The sequence below is a fragment of the Schistocerca piceifrons genome, chromosome 1 (assembly GCF_021461385.2).
Source record: "Schistocerca piceifrons isolate TAMUIC-IGC-003096 chromosome 1, iqSchPice1.1, whole genome shotgun sequence".
Lineage (NCBI taxonomy): Eukaryota > Metazoa > Arthropoda > Insecta > Orthoptera > Acrididae > Schistocerca > Schistocerca piceifrons.
Genome location: NC_060138.1, coordinates 1215071487 through 1215089530, shown reverse-complemented (window position 1 = coordinate 1215089530; position 18044 = coordinate 1215071487). Strand labels below are relative to the sequence as shown.

At 44.0% G+C, this 18044-nt stretch overlaps 1 protein-coding gene across 1 annotated transcript in view; it reads right to left on the bottom strand.

Annotated features, from left to right (window-relative positions):
- Positions 1-18044, bottom strand: part of LOC124779497 (maternal embryonic leucine zipper kinase-like) — a 421515-nt gene that overhangs the window by 106034 nt on the left and 297437 nt on the right. The gene's annotated exons all lie outside the window — the stretch shown is intronic.

Genomic DNA, 18044 nt, shown 5'->3' with positions numbered 1-18044 from the left:
AATCTGAAAGAAGCATAAGTTACAACTCTTAGAAATTAGACGATAAATCACAGTTACATAAAAATCAAAACTAAGTCCATTGGCGATCTCAGATAAATGAGGTATATCCAATGACACAACAATAATTTTCAGTGTCTTTAAAACTACAGTAATAAATGTTTCAGACTGACTAAACATTTTCAAAATAAAACATTGAATTAGTAACTTCTAAATGCTTCATGTGATTTCGACAAACGATACCGCGGATAATGCCATTGCAGTATAGATACTGAAAGGTCTCTGTTGGATTCCTTTCATGTTTAATTTCTTAAATCTGTTGTCATTTACGGCATAAATTCCTCTTCTAAATTTACTGTGGTGTTTCTGACTCTATCCGGGAGGAGACTGAACAGTGGAACGTGTTACTTTTACACATAAACAAGAACGATCTGTCACACTACTACACTTTAAAACACAGTTTATATGTAATTCATGTCACACAGTCTCATACGGAACCTACATGCGCTTTCTTTTATATACTGTATATGATAAGATACTGTCATTCCCCTTCCCTTCTGTGTGAGAGGATGAATGAGCAAATGTATTTCTAGTTGCATGCTTGAGGGTAGCAGACAAGCCTGTCTGCTAGAGAACAGTAGGACCAACGTCGGAACAGGTAGCTACGCTTTCTAAAAGCAAAGAGGTTTCTATCCTTAGTATGGTCCTGTCCGTCCGTTGTCATGTTGGTATAGGAAGCTGCCCCTCTGGCCACTTCCGTTGGTATTTGTGAAGCACCCCTCAGGAAGGGACCAGTCAGTCTGTCCGTGGCGAGCGTCTGAAGTGGTAAGATCTCCGGCTAAGCGCGTCTCTGCTAAGTCCGTAGGACAATGGATTTCTTAAGTTCAGCCTAACTGAAAATTTAATCACCTTTATTTCAGGTTTAGCTCTAAAATATCTAATGTTATCTTAAATTGCAGCGCAGTGTAATTCTCGTGTGAAGTTCAGAATATATTCCGGTAGTTGCTTTGTCACTACTTTGTGAGTAAAGTGGAACCACGTGTTAATCAGTAACTCTAACTAAGTTCATCAATTTTAAATGCGAATGTGCGTGAGATTATAACGTCCCGTCTTGACAATATTTTTCAATATAGCAACTTTTTTTTATGTTCAACCCACATGGGGTGTACTTTGTGAGACCAGTACCACGTGCTTATACAATTGTTTGACCCATCAGGTTAATAGTAAGACGTTAGTAACCAGTTCGAGGTTTTTCTTTTGTAAATTGCGTTTCGATGTAATTTATTTTAATTATCAAAATTATTGTGGAGTTACACTCTTTGTGCAAACCAAGTTGACCACGTGAAGCATGTGGTGTAATCATCAAAGTAGCCCTCAGCTATTCTTTTCAGGAAGATTTCACAAAGAGTTAATATGAATTTAGTATACCAGTGTGTGGTAATTAGATGACGGACAGGATTGTGCTACGAACGTAACTTCTTTGGGTGAAAATTGAATCGGTTGGTAGTGGTTAACTTTCTCTTGCATATGTTTCAACGTTCTTTGTATGTTGTTTTATGAATGCAGTGTTGTATGCAGTCTCCCAATCTTGGCTCCATATTTGATGTGTTCCGTAAGATTGCAATCTCACATTTTCACAATCCTAAATAAGGCACCAGTTTAGTTAGGAATCAAGTTTAATATGCTGAAATTTCAATGATCAATGTTAAAATAAATTTCCAAATATAAATTGATTTATTTCTTTTTATTTAAATTATCTTTTATATACATATCACCGGTTGTCGTATGACTATTAAAAGATTATAATTAATGTTAGTCTGGTTGGGAATTTGGTAAGCTAGACTCGATACCTGGTGAAACAGTTGGTCAGTAATGCAAGGTTAACTTCCCCAGACAGCTCACAGCTTTTAACCCGCTTTTATTGTCTATCAGTACCGCTTTCATAGCAAATTAAAGTAACAACATTACAATATTATCCCCGAAAGCTACGTATCTGTGCATATTTTATTTCTTTCTTAATTGCGTTTTTTATATATTTTCATTATGCCAGTGTTTGTCAGAACATCGTGTTTTCCACAAAAGCACAGCAAATGAATGCAGAATTAGTAAATGGCTCAAATGGCTCTGAGCACTATGGGACTTAACATCTATGGTCATCAGTCCCCTAGAACTTAGAACTACTTAAACCTAACTAACCTAAGGACAGCACACAACACCCAGTCATCACGAGGCAGAGAAAATCCCTGACCCCGCCGGGAATCGAACCCGGCGTGGGAAGCGAGAACGCTACCGCACGACCACGAGCTGCGGACTGCAGCATTAGTAGCTCATCTCTTGTCATTCGGTGTAGTTATTTAATTAATATGTTAAATTTTTGCCAAATATTTATTTCACAATTGCTGATACAAAATAATGGTAAATTAAGAAGTGGAAAACTGCATCCGTTATCTGACATCACTATTGAATACAGTGCCAAAAGACGGTTGTCAAGCACGCCTAAATAACTTTTTAACAATGATCTGTTATCTAAGGTGAGTGTATTTGCGCAAGAATGCTGGTTTATTTATTTATGAACGTTACTGTAAATGACACGAGCGTGAATGAGAAGTTATAACATTTAGTTATTTAAATATTGCTATAATATATTAGTTTAGTCAGAAAAGGGGTAAATTTGATTCTAAACATGTATGTAGACCTTAAGAATGATGTATTTTTGGTGGGGATGACCTTCACGCAATGGAGAAGCAGGCAGTGGCAGAACACGCTGCAGTAAAGTATAAGCTGACAGTTTTCGAGTGGTGTGCTCAAGGAAGCGCTTGAGGGCACTTTTCATTTAGTGCTTGAAGAATACAGTTGTGTTCGTTCTGGAAGAAGGCAGACCTGCCTGTAATATTGTACGGGATTTCATCACATAAGTGATAGATCCTAGGCGGTGAACGCCCGCTACAATACTATAACTTTTTCTGATTGCATTACGGAATTGAGAATAGACAGAGTATATCTTTCTACTCATTATCTCGCGTGTGTTAATTTGTAAATCATCATGTTGAACTCTTAACTGTTTTGAACTGGTGAATATTTCGTGTATTGTGATCACGAAATGGATTTAGTTTCCATGTACACTCCTGGAAATTGAAATAAGAACACCGTGAATTCATTGTCCCAGGAAGGGGAAACTTTATTGACACATTCCTGGGGTCAGATACATCACATGATCACACTGACAGAACCACAGGCACATAGACACAGGCAACAGAGCATGCACAATGTCGGCACTAGTACAGTGTATATCCACCTTTCGCAGCAATGCAGGCTGCTATTCTCCCATGGAGACGATCGTAGAGATGCTGGATGTAGTCCTGTGGAACGGCTTGCCATGCCATTTCCACCTGGCGCCTCAGTTGGACCAGCGTTCGTGCTGGACGTGCAGACCGCGTGAGACGACGCTTCATCCAGTCCCAAACATGCTCAATGGGGGACAGATCCGGAGATCTTGCTGGCCAGGGTAGTTGACTTACACCTTCTAGAGCACGTTGGGTGGCACGGGATACATGCATTGTCCTGTTGGAACAGCAAGTTCCCTTGCCGGTCTAGGAATGGTAGAACGATGGGTTCGATGACGGTTTGGATGTACCGTGCACTATTCAGTGTCCCCTCGACGATCACCAGTGGTGTACGGCCAGTGTAGGAGATCGCTCCCCACACCATGATGCCGGGTGTTGGCCCTGTGTGCCTCGGTCGTATGCAGTCCTGATTGTGGCGCTCACCTGCACGGCGCCAAACACGCATACGACCATCATTGGCACCAAGGCAGAAGCGACTCTCATCGCTGAAGACGAAACGTCTCCATTCGTCCCTCCATTCACGCCTGTCGCGACACCACTGGAGGCGGGCTGCACGATGTTGGGGCGTGAGCGGAAGACGGCCTAACGGTGTGCGGGACCGTAGCCCAGCTTCATGGAGACGGTTGCGAATGGTCCTCGCCGATACCCCAGGAGCAACAGTGTCCCTAATTTGCTGGGAAGTGGCGGTGCGGTCCCCTACGGCACTGCGTAGGATCCTACGGTCTTGGCGTGCATCCGTGCGTCGCTGCGGTCCGGTCCCAGGTCGACGGGCACGTGCACCTTCCGCCGACCTCTGGCGACAACATCGATGTACTGTGGAGACGTCACGCCCCACGTGTTGAGCAATTCGGCGGTACGTCCACCCGACCTCCCGCATGCCCACTATACGCCCTCGCTCAAAGTCCGTCAACTGCACATACGGTTCACGTCCACGCTGTCGCGGCATGCTACCAGTGTTAAAGACTGCGATGGAGCTCCGTATGCCACGGCAAACTGGCTGACACTGACGGTGGCGGTGCACAAATGCTGCGCAGCTAGCGCCATTCGACGGCCAACACCGCGGTTCCTGGTGTGTCCGCTGTGCCGTGCGTGTGATCATTGCTTGTACAGCCCTCTCGCAGTGTCCGGAGCAAGTATGGTGGGTCTGACACACCGGTGTCAATGTGTTCTTTTTTCCATTTCCAGGAGTGTAGTTGAAGGGCTGTTTAGCTTGGGAATTTTGCAAGCACTCTCGCAATGCTCTCAACGTAACTGTACTGCATTTGATAAGGTTATTTTCTGTTTGTATTTTAATTGGATTTCGTAGGACCACTTTGCATCTAGCTGAGAAAAAGATTCATGAACAAATTCTCTGTTGCTTGTATCAATTACAGACGTTAGAACACAACCCTTTTTATTAAATTATTCATTTATCTTTATTTAATACTTCTATGTGTTTTATTAATTCACAATTAATTCACTGTAAGAGTATTTTACAGCAGGATCACAGCTACAGGCTATTATTGCAGCGAGTTAGTTGCTGGGCATGAAAGCAAACGTGTGCGGCCCGATCTGCATTGCCCAATTACCTAAGGTGCGAGCAACATCAAGTAAAGACGCAACTGGTTTGCTCGTGTGGAAGGAAAGAAGGTTGGGTTTAAGGTCTCGTCAACAACGATGTCATTACAGATTGAGCACAAGCTCGGATTGTGTCAAAGAGGGGGAAGGAAGTCGCCGTGTCCTTTCAAAGAAATCATCTCGGCATTTGCTCACATGGCTCTGAGCACTATGCGACTTAACTTCTGAGGTCATCAGTCGCCTAGAACTTAGAACTAATTAAACGTAACTAACCTAAGGACATCACACACATCCATGCCCGAGGCAGGATTTGAACCTGCGACCGTAGCGGTCGCTCGGTTCCAGACTGTAGCGCCTAGAACCGCACGGCCACTCCGGCCGGCTCGGCATTTGCCTTGAGCGATTTAACGAAATCACGGAAAACCTACATCTGGATCACCGGACGGAGATCTGAACCTTCGTCCTACCGAACTCAAGTCCAGAGTGCTAACGACTGCGGCACCTCGCCGGATTTGTTCGTATGGGATGTTGTTTAGAGAGCAACTATTGAGCAGCAGAAAACCGTTATGTGACATCGCATCTCGTCACTGACATCGTTTAAACGCGTATTACAGACCATGATTCGTTTGTGGCTATCGAATTATTGAGGAAAAACAGCCTCATAGAGGAAGCTAAAACATCTTTGAGGTAACATACTTCCCTGTGACACTTTTTAGAATTCTATCATGAGAGTAGTGTTCTCCACATCAGATGTGGGCCTTGTGATTGCAGTACGGTCTTTCAGTCATAGAGGTATGTTTGTCGTCGAGTCCTTTGAGTTTCTACACCTACGTCTGTGCTCCACAAGCCACCTTGCGAACGACCGTCGGCAAACCTTAATACGGGCTGCAACTTCTCCGTGCTTCCCGCCATAGTAGTTTCCGAAAGTGAAGTGGGAGACAGTTACATGTAATCCACTATTTGTGGTACCGATGAATTTCGAATTTCGACAGATAACCTCTCCATGGTGCATAACACCGTAAAGTACGGCGTCTGCCACTGGTTTTGTTGACGTTCTCACGCTTACTTTAACGAAGCGCGTCGTTCTTCCCTACTGAACTTGTCTGGTAACGGCCCCTGACTCATAACCAGTACTCAGTGGAAAGAAAAGATTTTACGAAAGATACATATTTCATGGACGAATCAAATTTCCTCGGCGTTACTCCTACTTCTCCTACAAATACAATGCGCAACAGAATTAAAGGTTTTTTTTAACCCTTTAATTATTTCCAGTTGCAACGTTTCAATTTAGAATTTGGATCAAACGTGCCCACAACCTTCCTGTATAATTATGCTAAAGTGTGGCGCCCTACGACATCAACGTCGGGCGCAGGGGAAAAAGCTTCAAACAGCAAGGTGTCGAAGCATGCGAAAAGAAGGCCAGAGCTCAGAAGTTCATGTGAGGTGTATGGTGGGTTAATGATGCCACATTGGGACCAAATTTCTCCTCAATTCTGCCCAGCGCCACCGTGGACGTGTGACACGACGCGAATTTCGTCGCAGTCTCTCTCATCCCCAATTCACCCCTTCTTTTGAGGTCTCCACAAAGGTGGTTAGAGACGCGCGGGATTAGCTGGGCGGTCTGAGGCGCTACAGTCATGGACTGTGCAGCTGGCCCCGGCGGAGGTTCGAGTCCTCCCTCGCGCATGGGTAGGATAATTTAGGTTAAGTAGTGTGTAAGCTTAGGGACTGATGACCTTAGCAGTTAAGTCCCATAAGCTTTCACACACACACATGAATTTGAAAGGTGGTTAGAACCGCGACGCCGAGCGTTGAAATCGCGTAGTTTTCTTATAGGGGTGCGTGGAAAACATTTCAGATACACCGCTTCTCAGAATCGACACGAAAAAACCTCACGGAGTGCTATAAAGGGCGTTAACGAAACCACCCCTTCCTTTGAGGCGTTGATTCGCACGCATTTTGTGGTCGAAAGCGACATTTCACAGTGCGACACTGCTGACACCCCCACGGACGCTTCAACTCTTCTCTAATGACATCGCGGGCCAGCAACCTCACTGACCGTGATCGCATCCCTTTGGAGTACAGTGCATTCGCAACCTTTGCTGTGATGAGCAGTGTGGAGCCACAACGGAGTACTCAAATATATTCGATGAAATTTGAATGCGAGCCGAAACTGAAAAGGATGCTTAGCGTTTTTCAGCGCTCTTGTGTTGCGCCGTCCTGCGGCAGGATCAGGAAGGGTGTGACATTCGCACATCCGTGATTAAAACGGCGAAGCGTCCCCCTACCACCACCCAGTCCGGCCACGCTCTCAGTGACACACGCCCAAGTTTGTTGCGCGTTTTAAAACTGTACCAGTACAGAGGAAACCCACGACGACAGTACTAGGCACTGCAGGTAGATAAGCATTTGACAGCTCTCCGTTCCGGCATGCCTACTAACAGTTGGTCAGGAGCCTCACAGGTTTTCTTTGTGCAGGCACATTTTTGAAGTGCTCAACAAACTTGGGCGGGTGTCACTCATAATATCGCCTAACGGGAGGGGGGGGGGGGGGGGGGGGTGCGGCGGCGAATATTGGAGTGCCTTTTGCAGTTTTGCGTCAATGACGTACCCCTCCATGGTCGTGCCACAGAAGAGCGCAAAACAAGAAGGGTGAAAAAGCAAAAGCAGACTGTACATTTTAGAGAAGGGTTGAAGCGTGCGTGGAGTGTCAGTATTCTCAAAGATGATGATGAACGTTGCCCTGTTGCTAACCGCACATTGAAATGTTTCCGGCCGCAAAATATGTGGGGATCAACGTCTCGAGGGAAAGTATGGCTTCATTGACGGCCCTTATGCCATCCCCTGAGGCCTTTTCTGAGCGGCGGCGTGTCTGAAACCATTTCATCGCCCACGCATAAGAAAACAGCGTTATTTCAACGCTGCGTGTCGCGGTTCTGATCTCCGTCGCGGAGGCGTAAAAAGCGGGGGTAAAATGTGAGTAAGAGGGTGTGCGACGACCTTCTGATCGTGTGACGCATCCACGGTGTCGTTGGGCAGAATTGTGGTGAGCTTTGGTGCCAGTCTGACATCATGTACCCACTCAACACCTCACATGAACTGCTGAGCTCTGGCCTTTTATCCGCATGCGTCGACGCACTACTGTCTGCTCGTCGCCGAATTCGAGCGTGACGTTGCAGAGGAAGGTTTTACGGACCTTTAGAACCTTTCGGCCAATTTTTAAACTAGTGTGTCGCAATGGGATGGGAAATAATTACGAATTCGAAAAAGTTATCTTTTAATTGTGTTCTGCAGTGTAGTTTTATGTCATCGTTCCACATTAGGTCGCTCCGGACGCATCCTCGTCGACATTTTGCGGCTGGGACTGATACCGGTGATTAAGACTCACTTGTGTAATCGAACACTAACTTATCTCTCCTCCTGTTCATGTACAGTACTCTAAATGTATTCACGTTCGAGATCAACTGGCGGTGCCTGCACCAGTCACAGCTCCTCAGCATTTTGCTGCAGTTTTTCTGGCACTGCAACTTCCCTACGGCATCGTTTCCAACATTTTCCTCTCGAGTCCTCCAGTTCCCTTTGTACTCGATAGTGCTGGCGCCTGCTGCTACCAGCAGTGGCGACTCCTGGATGAGGACGAGACCATCAGGCAGCTTGACCGTGGACTTGCCAGTTGACGAGTCAAGCGGTACCAGGCGCCTGGCAGCAGGTAGCGGGGCCGCCGGGCCGCTCGCCGGCTGGGCCGCTACTCGGCCGGCAGTGTTCCGGAACGCGCCGGCCGCTGCCGCCCTCGCCCTCTGCTGGTGACAACGTAATCCCCGTCGGCGCTAACGAGCGGCCGGCCGCCCAGAGCGGCTGCGCTTCCACGAAGGCGGCGCGCCTAATTACTCGGCCCCGGCCTAATCACCGCCGGCCGCTGACTCTTTATGGCGGCGCCACAGTCGCTCCTCCGCAACGCTCGCCGGAACATTATTCCAATCTCGTATAGCGCGCGCAAAGAACGAACATCTACATCTTTCCGTACGAGCTCTGATTTCCCTTATTTTATCGTGGTCACCCTTTCTCCCTATCGAGGTCGGTGTCAACAAAATATTTTCGCATTCAGAGGAGAAAGTTGGTGATTGCAATTTCGTGAGAAGATTCCGTCGCAACGAACAACGTGTTTTAATGACGTCCACCCCAAATACTGTATCATTTCAGTGACACACACTCCAATATTTCGCGATAATACAAAACGTACTGCTCTTCTTTGAACTTTTTCGACGTACTCCGTCAGTCATATCTGGCAAGGATCCCACACCGCGCAGCAGTATTCTAAAAGACGACGGACAACCCTAAAGGAGGCAGTTTCCTTAGTAGATCTGTTACATTTTCTAACAAGGGAACCTCCTCATCACACCCCCTTAAGATTTAGTTATAAGTTGGCACAGTGGATAGGCCTTGAAAACCTGAACACAGATCAATCGAGAAAACAGGAAGAAGTTTTGTGGAACTAAGAAACAAAAAAAACTAAAATATACAAACTGAGTAGTCCATGTGCAAGATATGCAACAAGAAGGATAAATTGAGCTTCGGAACGCCGTGGTCCCGTGGTTAGCGTGAGCAACTCCGGAACGAGAGGTCCTTGGTTCAAGTCTTCCCTTGAGTGAAAATTTTAATTTTTTTTCAGACATTCATCAAAGTTCAGGCACTCACACATAATCAACTTCGCTCTCCAAAATTCCAGGACATGTTCAGATTTGCTTGGACATACGCAGGATTTGACGGTCTACACACGGAAAAATTTGAAAACGTTAAAAACATGTTTTGACAGAGCACAGAGAAAACTGTGCGACTGTGAAATTGTTGCATTCATTTGTTGCAGTTTACGTCACAAACTTTTATGTTTTCATCACTTTTTTGGGAGTGATTATCACATCCACAAGAAAACCTAAATCGGGCAAGGTAGAAGAATCTTTTTACCCATTCGCCAAGTGCACAAGTTAGGTGGGTCTACAATATATTCATGTCATGTGACTCACATGCCGTCACCAGTGTCGTATTGAATATATCAGACGTGGTTTCCTGTGGAGGAATCGGTTGACCTTGCGATCAAATGCTTTCGGTTCCCATTGGAGAGGCACGTCCTTTCGTCTACTAATCGCACGGTTTTGCGGTGCGGTCGCAAAACATGGACACTAAACTTATTACAGTGAACAGAGACGCCAATGAACGAACGGACAGATCTTAACTTTTCGAAAATAAAAAAAAGTAAACTTTTCAGTTGAGAGAAGCATTGAACCAAGGACCTGTCGTTCCGCAGCTGCTCACGCTAACCACGGGACCACAGCGCTCCTAAGCTCACATTGTCCTTGATGTTGCTTATGTTGCGCATGGACTACTCAGTTTGTATATTTTGCTTATTTTTTCATAGTTCCACACAACTTCTTCCTGTTTTCAAGATTGATCTATGGTCAGTTTTTCAAGGCCTATCCACTGTGCCAACGTATAACTAAATCTGAGGGGGGTGTGATGGGGCGGTTCCCTTGTAAGTGTCCTGCCAATAAAATGCAGTCTTTGGTTGGCCTTCCCCACAACATTTCCTACGTGTTCCTCCCAATTTAAGTTGTTCGTAACTGTAATTCCTAGCTGATTAGTTGAATATACGGCCTTTAGATTTGTGCGATTTATCGTGTAACCGAAGTTTAACGAGTTCCTTTTAGCACTCGCGTGTATCATCTTACACTTTTCGTTATTTAGGGTCAACTGCCAATTTTCGCACCATTCACATATCTTCGCAAAATCGTTTTGCCATTTGTTTTGATCTTCTGATGACTTTATTCGTCGATGAATGACAGCGTCATCTGCAAACAACCGAAGGCGGCTCCTTAGATTGTCTCCCAAATCGTTTATATACATAAGTAACAGCAAAGGGCCTACAACACTACCTTGCGGAACGCTAGAAATCAATTCTGTTTTACTCGCTGACTTTCCGTCCATTTCTACGAGGTGTGACCTCTCTGGCAGGAAGTCACAAATCCAGTCACATAACTGAGACGATATTCCATTAGCACGCATGAGCTGCTTGCGTGGTACAGTGTCAGAAGACGCCAGGAAATCCGGAATCGATCTGAAATCCCGTGTCAATAACAACACTTCATGTGAATAAAGAGCTGCTGTGTTCCACAACAACCGTGTTTTCTAAACCTATGTTGACTGTGTGTCAATACACTGTTTCCTTCGAGGTAATTCATAATCTTCGAACACAATATATGTTCCAGAATCCTGCTAAATATCGACTTTAATGATATGGACCTGTAATTAAGTGGATTACTCCTATTACCCTTCTTGAATATTGGTGTGACCTGTGCAACTTTCCAGTCTTTGGATACGGATCTTTCGTCGAGCGAACGGTTGTATATGATTGTTAAGTATGGAGCTAATGCATCAGTATATTCTGGTATATAGTCTGGACCTGACTTCTACGTCACTCATATTGGCAACTGTTCTCGATTAGAATTCTGATATATTTACTTCGTCTTATTTTGTGAAGGCAATTCGAAAGGCTGTGTTAAGTAACTCTCGTTTGACAGCACTGTCTTCAATAGTATCTCCATTGCTATCACGCAGAGAAGGCACTGATTGTTTCTTGCCGCTAACATACTTAAATTAAAACTGAAAACTGAAGAAACTGCAAAAAGGTGGGAATTTAAGGAGATGGGACCTGGATAAACTGGCTAAACCAGAGGTTGTACAGAGTTTCAGGGAGAGCGTAAGGGAACAAATGGCAGGAATGAGGGAAAGAAATACAGTAGAAGAAGAATGGGTGGCTTTGAGGGATGAAATAGTGAAGGCAGAAGAGGATCAAGTAGGTAAAAAGACGAGGACTAATAGAAATCCTTCGGTAACAGAAGAGATACTGAATTTAATTGATGAAAGGAGAAAATATAAAAATGCAGTAAATGAAGCAGGTGAAAAGGAATACAAACGTCTCAAAAATGAGATCGACAGGAAGTGCAAAATGGTTAAGCAGGGATGGCTAGAGGACAAATATACGAGTTAGAGGCCTATCTCACTAGGGGTAAGATAGATACTGCCTACAGGAAAATTAAAGAGACCTTTGGAGAACAGAGAAGCAACCACGTGAACATAAAGCGGCAACCCAATATTAAGTAAAGAAGTGAAAGCTGAAGCGCGAAAGAAATATGTAGAAGGGCTATACAACTGTAACGCAGGAAAGTAAGTAAATGAAGAGTAAATGGAAGTTGTTATACTGCGAGAATAATTTGATTGAGCACAGGAAGACGTAAGTAGAAACAAGGTCCACAGAGCAGATGACATTCCCTCACAAGTATTGAGATCCTTCGAAGTGCCAGCCGTGAGAGTTATTTCATCTAGAGTGCAATACATACAACACAGGCGACTTCAAGAACAATTCAGTACCTCCTTATTAGTTATCCGATCTAGTCTGTAACCTTGAACATTCTTCTGAAGCACATTTCAAAGGCTTCTATTCTCTTTTTGCTTGAACTGTTTAACGTTCAAATTTCATTTCCGTGCAATGGGAGGGGTAGTATGTTGCTCAAATACCTTCAGAAAAGATTTCTTAAGACATAAATTTATATTCGATGGTAATGAGTTCATCTTATTAATGCTTGTCTTCTTGTTGCCGATCTGCGTTTTATACCCTCTTTACTAGGCATCGTGAGTTTCTCGCTGCCCAATTACCAAAACTCATCATCTAATTTTAAAGTCTCTTTTCCTAAGCCAATTCCCTCAGTATCATCTCATTTAACTCGCGTAATTCCACCACTCTTGTTTTAGTTTTGTCGACACACATGGCCTAAACTTTTTTCAACAAAATATCCACTACATTCAAATTCTTTTGCAAACCCTTCCTGCGTCTCTGACAGAATTACACTGTCATTGGCGAAATTCAAAATTTTTATTTCTCCTCGATGAACTTCAATTCCCTTTCCAAATTTCTCCCCGGTTTCCAAAACTGGTATAGGCTATAATCCTCTCATTTCCTCCTCAATTACAGCTTGCCTTTCATGTCTTTCGACTCGCAGCTGCAGCCTGGCTTTTCTACACGTTCTAGATAACTTTTCGGACATGTATTTTATTGTAGCTAGCTTTATAATTTCAAAGAGAGTAACCCAGTAGACAGAGTCAAAAGCTTACGCAAAATTTACAAATTCTATAAACATAGGTTTCTCTTTCTTCTATGGTATGTCTTAGCGTCAGCATAACCTCGCATGTTCCTTCCATTTCTTCTGAAATAATACTGATGATGATGGTCATTATGCTTTAAACGGACTTAATTAAGGAGGCAAATCAGCTGACGGACTTTTAAGCTTAGCAGTCTTCTGATCTTGATTAATATAGCTTTCATGGGGGCGGAGAAGCAATGCGCCCTGTAGTAGTGGCTTTACAGTCATATCGACGGCGAAGTTATTAGCAGTCGAGAAAGGACTGGAATGGAAACCGACCATGGCCACCACAAAGGCGGCGTCCCAGCGACTGACTACCTGCCGAACTCGAGTCCAGCCTCCTTCCGTGGCGCCACCTCCCACGGCTTCACTAGGTTACACACCGTTAGTCCCTCGCCGTTGTGTTGTAACAATGCTCAGCACGCAGAGTATTACGTAAATTAAACAGCTAAACTCTGTAAATTGGGTGTCAATGAGAAAGTCAGTCCGGAATCGTTTGCTGGTGACCCCCAATCCCAGGGCAGACGACACGCCGGCGCAGACCCCTTCTACACCGTCGAAAATGTTGCACCTAACAGAGTGTCTGAACGCGACAGCTCGTAACACTGTAACCGCAAAATCTTGGTGACAACATATCTGATGTATTTCCACCTGCATCGTCACACTGTTTTTAACCAAACTCACGATTAGTTCAGTAGGACACAAACTTATTCCCCAATCAATATCGAGTATCGTTTATTTGTCAATCGTGTTAACAAAAATGCACAAATAAAATTCATGCCAGTAAGCTTGCATAAATATGGGAATTTTATTCACTTGTAGTTTAACTATCAGCGTACTTTATAGCTACATTGTTTCTCTACGCAGGAACTGAGACAAATGCCTACATCAAAAATTTACAGTAATTTAAAGATTATGCAGCCAGTGCAGTTCTCAAAAATTAATTTTATATCAAACACTGCATTGGCAACGCCTTTTTGTCTGCTTGATTCGTCATATAGTCCAGCTTTATTCAGTTTCTTTCAAATCAACACCGTACTTCTGAACACGTGCAAAAAACTAAAACACTCGACTGTTATCACGAAGTAACAAAGGTAAGTGAGCATTACTGTGGAGCCTCTGATTTCACTATCTTCAATGAGCATTCTTCTGTCTCGTTTCGTATTAAAAAAAAGAAAAAAAGAGGGGGGGGGGTACGGACTTAATGTAATTACTTTTCCAAACTTCAGCATACCTTAAGGCAATCGATGTGCACACTGATCCTATATTTTGTGAACCCCCTGACAGAAATTATTAGTACACAAAGCTGTTTTTAAATAACATGAAATGTATTTTAATGAGAAAGAGTACCCCCATGTGTAACAGGCAATGTCCCGACTGATTCATTATCACCCAGCCCACATCGCTAAGGACAGAAGTTGAAGCCTGCAGAGCGTGTTGGTCTTACGCTGTAGGCGTCGTTTGAAGAAGGGATTTTTTCGAAATTCCACGCCTAAGTGTGAAATAGGGGATGGAACGTTTATTGAAACAGCATCGTTCTTCTGACAATTTTGAAGCTCGACTTACGAAACTAGGTATTTGGTTTCTCGGTCAGAAATGAAGAAATACGTGTTTCAGCATTTTTCGGAATTTAACCATTAAGGGTGTAAAATAGTGGGTGAAATTCTTTTTGAAAATAAATCGCTATTAAAATACTACTAATGAATTTTTAAAGCTACATCTATGAAAATTGGTATTTGACTTATTGGTTGGAAATAAAAGCATACGTGTTGTAGTGTTTTTTTTTAACTTCTGCCGTTAATGGGGCGAAATTTTTGTGTTAAGGGATGAAAGTTTCTATGGTAATATCACCACTGTAAACAAAAAACGCAGGATCAACAAGGACCTCCGACTTCAGCTACCACAGTCGGTTTTTTGTCAGAAGTACATTCGGAAAACACCATGCTTGTATCGCCTTAAATAGTGTGAAAAGTTTAGATGATGCTAACAAATTTCAACAACATAAAAACTTGATTATAGGAAAACAAAAAATCAAAGTCTGTGCGGACTACATAGACCACTCTAGCGAAGCAGCAGGCGCTAAACTAGTGAAACATATACAGCATTAATTACTGATTTGAAAATTATGTTCTGCCTACTGACCTTGAGCTATGCGTGTTACAGACAACATGGGCCGGTAATTTTACTCCTACCTTGGTACGCTCGAGTCCATGGCACAATGGGGGGATATAGCATTCTACATGTGCGACGCATTGGGTTTCATAGCACATGGTTAAGTTCAGCTAAATATTATGCTGAAATTTAGAGCTTCTGTGGGCTGCACAGCTCACTCTTTTGTGGATTCGTAGTCCAAGATCAATTTCACATCAGACTTGGTTTACCCTACAAAAAATTCCAATCTTACCTTTGTAGTGAACGTAATCAAATATTTAGCAACTTCTGATCTCCTTTTCACTCATACAATACGCGAGGTTGATGACGCATTTGCAATTTTAGAAAAGGTAGGGCACACTCTCGTACCGCTGTGTGAAGGAAACCACGGTTTCTAGACTGTAGAGTATTTTTGTTGCAGCTTTGAAAGCGGCGACACTTGCGCGTCGCTTCTTGTAGGACGCATACTGAAACAACTGGCTTCATTTAAATGTGCGTGGTTAACAAGATGAGAAGTTTCACGCCGCAACACCTTGGACTGCAATAATTGTTACTCTGACTACTGGTAACTTTCGGACGGTTCTGATCAGCTACTGTAGTGCAATCTTGTTACAGTTATTTTTCTCCTTTTTTCCTTAAAATTTAGTCTGATACATTTTTAGTTTATTTGATTTTTCTCTTGTTTATTAACATTTTTCGCTCACTTTCTTTGTCTGTTGTGCGTGGCAGTCCTGTTTATCACAATTGGCATTTTTTGTGTTAAGGTGGCGACAGTAGCTCCTTGTGCGCACTCCCGATCGATTAGGTCCCACGTTTCCACATCTACATCTACATTTATACTCCGCAAGCCACCCAAAGGTGTGTGGCGGAGGGCATTTTACGTGCCACTGTCATTACCTCCCTTTCCTGTTCCAGTCGCGTATGGTTCGCGGGAAGAACGACTGTCTGAAAGCCTCCGTGCGCGCTCTAATCTCTCTAATTTTACATTCGTGATCTCCTCGGGAGGTATAAGTAGGGGGAAGCAATATATTCGATACCTCATCCAGAAACGCACCCTCTCGAGACCTGGCGAGCAATCTACACCGCGATGCAGAGCTCCTCTCTTGCAGAGTCTGCCACTTGAGTTTGCTAAACATCTCTGTAACGCTATCACGGTTACCAAATAGCCCTGTGACGAAACGCGCCGCTCTTCTTTGGATCTTCTCTATCTCCTCCGTCAAACCGATCTGGTACGGATCCCACACTGATGAGCAATACTCAAGTATACGTCGAACGAGAGTTTTGTAAGCCACCTCCTTTGTTGATGGACTACATTTTCTAAGCACTCTCCCAATGAATCTCAGCCTGGTACCCGCCTTACCAACAATTAATTTTATATGATCATTCCACTTCAAATCGTTCCGCACGCATACTCCCAGATATTTTACAGAAGTAACTGCTACCAGTGTTTGTTCCGCTATCATATAATCATACAATAAAGGATCCTTCTTTCTATGTATTCTCAATACATTACATTTGTCTATGTTAAGGGTCAGTTGCCACTCCCTGCACCAAGTGCCTATCCGCTGCAGATCTTCCTGCATTTCGCTACAATTTTCTAATGCTGCAACTTCTCTGTATACTACAGCATCATCCGCGAAAAGCCGCATGGAACTTCCGACACTATCTACTAGGTCATTTATATATATTGTGAAAAGCAATGGTCCCATAACACTCCCCTGTGGCACGCCAGAGGTTACTATAACGTCTGTAGACGTCTCCCCATTTATAATAACATTCTGTGTTCTGTTTGCTAAAAACTCTTCAATCCAGCCACACAGCTGGTCTGATATTCCGTAGGCTCTTACTTTGTTTATCAGGCGACAGTGCGGAACTGTATCGAACGCCTTCCGGAAGTCAAGAAAAATAGCATCTACCGGGAGCCTGTATCTAATATTTTCTGGGTCTCATGAACAAATAAAGCGAGTTGGGTCTCACACGATCGCTGTTTCCGGAATCCAAGTTGATTCCTACATAGTAGATTCTGGGTTTCCAGAAACGACATGATACGCGAGCAAAAAACATGTTCTAAAATTCTACAACAGATCGACGTCAGAGATATAGGTCTATAGTTTTGCGCATCTGCTCGACGACCCTTCTTGAAGACTGGGACTATCTGTGCTCTTTTCCAATCATTTGGAACCCTCCGTTCCTCTAGAGACTTGCGGTACACGGCTGTTAGAAGGGGGGGGCAAGTTCTTTCGCGTACTCTGTGTAGAATCGAATTGGTATCCCGTCAGGTCCAGTGGACTTTCCTCTATTGAGTGATTCCAGTTGCTTTTCTATTCCTTGGACACTTATTTCGATGTCAGCCATTTTTTCGTTTGTGCGAGGATTTAGAGAAGGAATTGCAGTGCGGTCTTCCTCTGTGAAACAGCTTTGGAAAAAGGTGTTTAGTATTTCAGCTTTACGCGTGTCATCCTCTGTTTCCGAGAGGATGGCCTTATGATCGACGCACCAGCAACACATCCACGCGGGCAGCAGTGCCAGACGATCAGACCATGCAGCGGGAGAACGCCGTGGGTACAGTTCGCTCGATGAGCCATCCGTGGTTCTTTGTTCGTCAGCTCCCTTAGGTAAGACGCATGCTGCATACTAACGCCGCTTACAATAATTGGTATACGGAGCGCTCGCTTGCCTGTAAGCGGCAGTGTCGCTCCACTGACAACACCTGACGTCATTGTCTTCAGGCTGCTCGCTATTTACTTGGACAATAAATGTATTTTGAGGACTCCGTCTTGAACAAAATACCTGCTTGACAACA